The 7,733-nt window shown below is 57.6% G+C and overlaps 1 non-coding gene across 1 annotated transcript; it reads right to left on the bottom strand.

Moving 5' to 3' along the window:
- Window positions 1-2,356: 2,356 nt before the first annotated feature.
- Window positions 2,357-2,440, bottom strand: TRNAQ-UUG (transfer RNA glutamine (anticodon UUG)). The gene has a single exon. It is a non-coding gene; the product is annotated as a tRNA-Gln (tRNA).
- Window positions 2,441-7,733: the final 5,293 nt, after the last annotated feature.

Genomic DNA, 7,733 nt, shown 5'->3' on the forward strand with positions numbered 1-7,733 from the left:
TTTTAAAAGGTGAATAGGCAGGAGACATACCAAATCCCTCAGAGAGGAGAGGGGCAAAGGGCCTTTAACTATTGCTGTAATGTTTATATATGTACGGGCTCTGTTTGCAGTCTGGCTGGAGCCCCCACAGGCAATGACTTGAAGGCACAGGAGGAACACGGACAGATTCTGCGGGGGTGGGGGTCCACACTCGGAAAAGTGAACGGCATAGGATGAGCTTGAGTCCTGTGGCTGTTAACCGGAGCCTGGCTGAAGTTGGCACTTCTGTTAGAGTGGCTGTATCTCCAGTAGAAATTGGGTCTTTTTGGCGGAAGGACAGGACAGAGTTTGGAACGGCAGTCACTAGGAAATGGGCAGGGAATTCACACAGGAGAGAAACGGCTCAGGGGAGCCTAAATTCTGTGCATCGACTCTGCCCAGAGTTCTCCCGGATCCCCGAGCCACACCTGAGCAGGACAGACGCCAGCTGTGGCTAAAAGACTGAACCGAATAGAGTATGCGGCTTGGCTCCCAGTGGAACCCAGAGCCTCTACAACAAGATCACAATGTCTAGCATACAACGAGAAATCACTATATGAAGGACCAGGAAAATACAGCCTACTCTAAACCAATCAACAGAGACTAACCTTAAAGTGATACGGATGTTAGAAATAACCATGAGGGATGTGAAAGCAACTATTATACTCCTCCTCAAGTATATAAAGGAAAATGTGCTTACAATAAATGCAAAAGTAGGGCGCCGGGGTGGCTCAGTTAAGCGTCCGACTCTTGATTCCAACTTAGGTGGTGATCTCGTGGTTCCTGGGGTTGAGCCCTGCGTTGGGCACACTTAGAGTGTGGAGTCTGCTTGGGCTCCTCTCTCTGCTGCTCCTCTCACGCTCATGCACACGCGTTCTCTCTCTCTCTAATTAACAAAAAATAAATGCAAAGATTGGCAGTCTCAGTAAAAAACATAGAAATCATAGGAAACAAAGGGGGAGTTTTAGAAAACCAAATATAATACCTGAAAGTATGGGAGTGGGGGGAGGGAAGCAAGATAAAACCGCTGGCTCTGTTCACTAGGAGAAGAGCTGACAGAAGAGTCGGTGACCTTGAAGGTAGCCTGATAGAAGTTACCCACTCTGTGTATTTATACAGAGTGAGATGGGGCCGCCTGGATGGATCTGTCTGTAGAGCATGCAACTCTTAACCTCGGGGTTGTGAGCTTGAGCCCCACGTTTGGCGTAAAGATTACTTAAAGAGTAAAAGGATTGAAAAATATGAAGAGAGCCCCAGAGACCTGTGGGACAACGTCAGAATATGTCACATACATGTTACTGGAGTTCTGAGGCAGGGGAGAGAATAGGGCACAAAAGCCATTTGAAAATGAATGGCTCGGAATATTTCCAGTTTGGCCAAAGACATAAATTTTCAGATTCAGTCATCTCCATGAACCCTGAAGCTGGATAAAATACAAAGTAAATGACCCAGTGCACACTAGTGAAACTTGTGCAACCTGAAAAGAGGAAATCTTGAAAGCATCCAGAGAAAAACGATACCAGCGGACCAGCCGTTGGGTGCAGCCGACTTGCGAGCTGAACCTACGAAGGCCAGAAGACACTGGAACGGCAATAAATTGCCCAAAGGAGGGGAGGAAAGTGCGAAAACCAGAATTCTTTGTCAGCCAAAAATATTTTAAAGGTTAAGTCAAAACCTTTTTTAGGTGAAAGAAAAATGCTGGCCGACCTGCACAGCAGCGACAACACAAATGCCAAAGGAAGTTCTTCAACGTGATAAGAAATGAGAACAGTTTGGAGCCTGGATATATTGGAACCAATGAAGATCATTGGAAATGGTAAATATGTGGGGTATAGAAAGGAGTCCTTGCCCCTCCTAATTTTAAAGGAACAGAGCCGTGTAAGGCAGAGGCGAGTGTGATACATACAACAGCTACGGCATTAGGTACAAGGGAACTTGTGGGTTCAAGGTTTCGGGGTTTCTACCTCGGACGTGGGGTGGGGCTGAATTCATCGTAAGTAAACTGAAAAGGTGCGGAGGCACGTGATCCCTAAAACAACCGCTGTAAAATGCTGCAAAAAGAGACGGCTTCGAAAATAGAGAAGTTGCAAGTGGAACTCCAAAAAATATTCAAAAATCCAAAATAAGGCAAGAAAGGGTAAACATGAGAACAAGGGACAAACAGGACAAAAATAATAAAAGTGGTAGGCTTAAATCAAACCATGTCATTAATTACTTTCTTTAAATTTTTTTAATGTTTATTTTTGAGAGAGAGAGACAGACTGTGAGCAGGGGATGGGGCAGAGAGAGAGGGAGACAGAATCCGAAACAGGCTCCAGGCTCCGAGCTGTCAGCACAGAGCCCGACGCGGGGCTCGAACCCACGACCGTGAGATCATGACCTGAGTCAAAGTCAGACACTCAACCAACTGAGCCATCCAGACGCCCCTCAATAATTATTTTCAAATGTTAATGTACTAAATGCTACAATTAAGAGCAGGGCAGATATTGTCAAAATGGACATAAATCCAAGACATGACTAGATGCACTTTAGTTAATGAATTTAGGGAGCAGGGGAGGGCAGAGAGGGAGAGAGAATCCTAAGCAGGCTCCGTGCTCGGTGCGGAGCCAGGTACAGGGCTCGATCCCATGACCCTGGGGTCACAACCTGAGCCAAAACCGAGAGTCTGATGCTGAGCCGCCTGAGCCTCCCCGGCGCCCTGACCGCGTGCACTTGAACTATCCAGAGAGGTTGAAGGCAAACACAAGCAGAGACCTGTGCCTGCGCACAGTGGTCAGCGGCCTTGAGGGCACCTACGTGAAGAACACGGAAATCGTTGCCCCTTCATCCATCCGCTCTCGGTCAGCTGCCAGATTCCGAGAAGTGGCTCGTGTCTGGAGACCTCGTAAGGAATCTAGTGTTGCAGTTTCAACCCCGGCACCTGTGGCGGGTCCTGGGCACACGCCTGCTTTGGAAACACTCCTCCGTCTCTCCGCCTCTTGCACGCGTGTGTTGTGTGCGGACACGTCACTCGTGCACGCACGGCGGTGTGCCGGTAAGTGTGTGGCCTCTGGCTCTCGAGGGAGGTGAGGCCCCGATGCGTTGGGTCTTTTCCGTGGTGTAAATGCTGCCACCACGGCTGATTTCAAGCTACCGACATGGGGTCCCTGGACACGGATCTGGTCGGAGATGCGCACAGGGACCTGTGGTGGCCGTGGGCTCCGGCAGAAACGTGGCCTTGCTGCCAGCGGCGGCCCTTTCCCGGGGGGCCTCCCGTCATTTCTGAGCAGCGCCCCGTGGAGGCGGTGGGTACAGCTCCTGGAACTTCCCGTGGGCGAGGGAGGAAGACACCATCCCGCAGCCAGCCCTCCGCGGCCTCGTGACAACTTGATCTCTGTCACTTGACTTCAGAACCGACCCGTTGGGAGCTGCGCTGTCCTCAGCTGGGCGGGACCCCTCTGTTCTGTCTGAAAACCAGGAATCCTCGCGGGTGGGGGCTGGGGCCTCGCCACGTGGAAGTCGGCGGGCGAACGAGCAGCCGCAGCCAGCACCCAGCCTCTGTGCCAGACGCGGGATCCTCGCCAGGGCCCCGTGGGGGAGAGACCCTTCCCACCCTGTAAGGGGGAGGTGGGCGGGGGTAGGGTGAGCGGCAGATGCCCAAGCTGGGCTTGGCTCTGTGGGTGGGGTCACACTCTCTGGTCGCAGACGTCTTCCCGGGACATGCACAGGTCTCCGCGTGCAGAAATGCTGTCACCGGAACCTGCAGCCGTAGTTTGGGGCCTCGGGGGAATCTGAAAGACGGGGTCGGGGCAAAGCAGAGCTTAGCTTAGGAAGCGCCCTTCCCGGGGCGCCTGGGGGCTCAGTCCGTTAGGCACCCAAGTTCCGCTCAGGGCATGATCTCACGGTTCACAAGTTCGAGCCCCGCATCGGGCTCTGTGCTGACAGCTGGGAGCCTGGAGCCTGTTTCAGATTGTGCGTCTCCCTCTCTCTCTGCCCCTCCCCTGCTCACACTCACTCACTCTCCCTTAAAAATACAGAAAAAAAACATTTTAAAAGGAAACACCTTTCCNTGTGGTCAGTAGAGCTTAGTCGGCTTGCACTCCTTTGTTTGTCCACTGCACTTGTCAGTGGGGCCGCCCGGGGCCTGGGGCGCCATCGGCAGCTCCCGGCTGGCCGGGTTGCTGGGTCAGGAGTGGGTGTATGTGCAGCTTGGCAGGGTGGCCCCCGGGTGACCACTTGTGCCCCGGGAGGTGACCAGGGTCCTGTGGGCAGAGTCGCAGAGGTGCCCAGAGCACAGGTGCAGAGCCACAGCCCAGGCTCAAGTCCCCGGCTGGCTGTGTGACCGGGGAGTGCCACTCAAGTCCCTGTGCTGTGGCCCCCTTTGAGGGGGTGTCACGTGCCGGGGGGGGTCTGAGGAAGGAGCCGGGCGGGGCGGGCTCCGTGGGGTCTCCACCCCGAGGGCTGTGTGGGGGCAGGTGCGCCACGGGGGCAGTGCCGGGGGCGGGGAGAAGCCGNCACCCAGCCCAAGGCAGGGTATCTGTGACGGGTTGAATCGTGTTCTCTAAAAAGAGGTTGGGGTCCTAGCCCCCCAGGACCGGTGAATGTGACCTTATATGGAAACAGGGTGGCTGAGTTTATGTGGAACCGTTAGGGTGGGCCCTAGCCTGCTGTGGCCTTGCCCTCATGGGAGAGGGCGCCCAGCCGGGGACCACGGGGCAGGCCGCAGGCAGAGGAGGCGGAGATCGGGGCGGCGGGTCCACCGGCCAGGGAGCGCCACAGCTCGCCAGCGGGCAGAAAACAAGGGCACAGGTGGCACCAGCTTCTGCTCCCCAGCCCCGGGGGGCCCGGCCCTGGGCGCCTGGTACTGGAGGAGAATTCATTTCTGTTGTTTAAACCTTGTGGCCTTGGGGGAAGGGACGGTGGTGGTGGGGGGGGTCATCCCAGTTTGGAGGGAGCTCCTGTCCTGACCTGGGGCGCTGGACCCCCACGCCTCCGCCCCTGCCTTTCACAGTGGGGGCAAGGTGGGCTCTCCTGGAACCCCCCACATGGGGTTGGAGGGCGAGGACAAGGTGGAGTGTGGACCCCCCCTCCGCCCACGCAGCCGCAGGGCCCTGGTCTCTGCAGCGGCCTGGCCCCAGCCTTCTCACACCCCCACCCTCCACCCTCACTGGCTGAGTGGGTCCGGCAGCTGGACTGGGAGCAGGGCGCCCGCGGGGCCAGGTCCTGAACCCGGAGGGAGGCAGCCCCGAGGCCTGGCAGCTCTGTCTCTTGAAAGGCTCCTTCATTTAGTCCTCGAGTATTTCCTGAGCAGCTGCTTACTGTGTGTCAGGCGCTGTTTTAGATGCTGGGAATTGGTGCGTGAAACTAACCAAGTTCCCTGCCTTTGGGGAGCAGACAAAAAAGGCGAATCATAGAAAGTTGTTAAAATCTAAGGAATCAACGGGGAGGAGAGGAAATGCTGTCTTCGTGAGGGTGGCTGGGGTCAAGTCCCCAAGCAAGAGCCAATCCAAGAGACAGCTGGGCGTGCCTGGTGAGGACACAGCATGTGCAAAGGCCCTGTGGCAGGAGCATGCCAAATGGGTTCCAAGTAGAGCGGGGAGGCCGCGTGGCTGGAACGCAGCGAGGAGACTGGAGAGAGGTAGGGGTGGAGAATGCAGTGACTGTGCCCTTGCAGGGCTTGCGCTGCGGCCAAGCAAGATGGGCCTTGGCAGCAGGGTTTCAGCAGAGAGAGGCCTTGTCCCACTGGCTGCTGGGCTGAGAGCTGACGGCAGCAGCGAGGTGGGGAGGAGCATGTGTTAACGGTCCCGGCTGCCCCGGCCGCGGTAAGCCAGGTGAGGTGGCGGCGGAGACCCGGGTGGTGGTGGGGTGGGTGGGCCACACGGCCACCTCCTGCTATATTCTGAGGCCGCTGGGGAGCTAGGCCGCGTGTCAGGAAGGCGGACTCTCCCGGACACGGGAAATGAGCAGGAGAGCTGGCCTGGTGGAGGCAGAGGCTTGCTGACGCCCAGTGCGCGGGGGCCCAGGCGGAGGCCCAGCCCGCAGGGAGCAGCTGGGGAACAGCCCGCACGGAGGCTGGACAGGAGGCGAATTCAGGAGGGGAGGAGAGGTCTGGGTGCAGACCGGGGCCTCCGGGCATTCAGCGATTAGGCAGAAGAGGCAAACGGAGAAAACCAACCAGGAGGGGGGGGGCGTCCTTCAGCAGAGGGCTGGCCAGTGTGTCACCCACAAGTCTGGCCGCAGGGAGGTCACCCCTGCCCTTGAATTGGGCAGCCCCGGGGTAGCAGAGGCAGCCTGGTTGGAAAGGACCCCAGAAAGTGGGAGGAACGTGAGGGACTCTGAGAACAAGGGGGCTCTTGAGGCTCCCCAGCCGGGAGGGAGGGTGAAGGGCTCCCCAGGGACCCCGGGGCTGAGACTGGCTGACTCTGGGGGGCGGGGGGTCAGGCAGAGCCGCCTTGAGCTCTAGGCCCCACCCACACGATGTGGTTCTGGGTCAGCTTGGAAACCGGACAGGACGGAGACTCCGTCTGGGCGAGCTGTGCTGCCCCCCGCCCCCCCCCACCGCCAGTCTCTGGGCGCGTCACTCCGTCCTGGGGCCCCAGGGGGCTGTCACTGTATTTGGTCCCACCCTGGCCGCATCTGGTGGTCCGGATGGGCCTGACTGGGCGCCCCTGTAGTGTCTGGAGCTAGGACGCGGGGGGGGGCTGCCCCCCCAGGCTGGCCTCGGTCTTGAAAGGCCAAGGACTAAGCCCCAGGGTGGTCGTGGGGCCTCCCTCGTGCGGGACAGAAAAGGCAGGTGCTGTCGGTGGGCAGAGAAGCCGGAAGGAGCGAGGGAGCGGGGTCCACACCGGCCTGGGGGCTTCTGTTGCTCGTGAGTCTCGGCAGCCGCGTCCCAGCAGGTGCAGCCGCCACCTCTGGGGGCGAGGGGTGTGGGATCAGCATGTGCAGGGCGCCCACGAGCTCCCTCCTCCCCAGGGTGGGGGGTCGCAGGACCCGGATTTTCCACGCCTGAAGATCCCNCCACGGGCCCCCGGAGGCCTCTCTGCCGAAGGCAAGGAAATGAGGACCACGCGGCTTTGAAATCATCCGTCGAGTTTAATGCATCGCACAGAAGGGAAACTACACGGGCATATTTAAGACACACACTTTCTCTAGCCTCACTACCCACTGGACGGCCCTCCTCGGTCCAAAACACTAAGTCTCAAGGCGCGTCGGCGGCTCCCCCTCCCGGGTCCAGCCTCTCACATCCTCCCGTTACATATTTTTATTTTTTAATTCGATTCGATCCATCCGAGAAGAAAAACGAACCAACGGAAAGGAAACCTGAAGACGTTTCCATCGCGAGCCACGCGGCGACGCACGATCGGCATCTAGAGTAACCAATATAGACGACGTGTGACTCACAGCGCACTTTGTTCATCAATAAAAGAATATAAAAATCTTGTTCAACCCAGTGGTAAGTGTATTAAAATAGATCTGTATCGTACAGCACAGTTTATCCCGGAGTCGAGAAAATGGCAGGAGGGCAGGGCAGAGTCCGTGTCTTTCTGGCTNTGGGGCAGAGTGTGCACACGCACGCACGTGTGTCCAGTGCAGTGCGGCACCACGTGATATGCTGGGGTGGGAGCCCTGTGGCTTCCCGATGCTTGTCTGTTTGTGCTGCGTCCCTTGGGACCGGAGAAGTTGGGGGCGGGGCGGGGCAGGGGGGTGACAGGCCACCCAGAGGACTCGGGAGCATG

Source organism: Crocuta crocuta, unplaced genomic scaffold (genome assembly GCF_008692635.1).
Source record: "Crocuta crocuta isolate KB4526 unplaced genomic scaffold, BGI_CrCroc_1.0 scaffold143, whole genome shotgun sequence".
Classification (NCBI taxonomy): domain Eukaryota; kingdom Metazoa; phylum Chordata; class Mammalia; order Carnivora; family Hyaenidae; genus Crocuta; species Crocuta crocuta.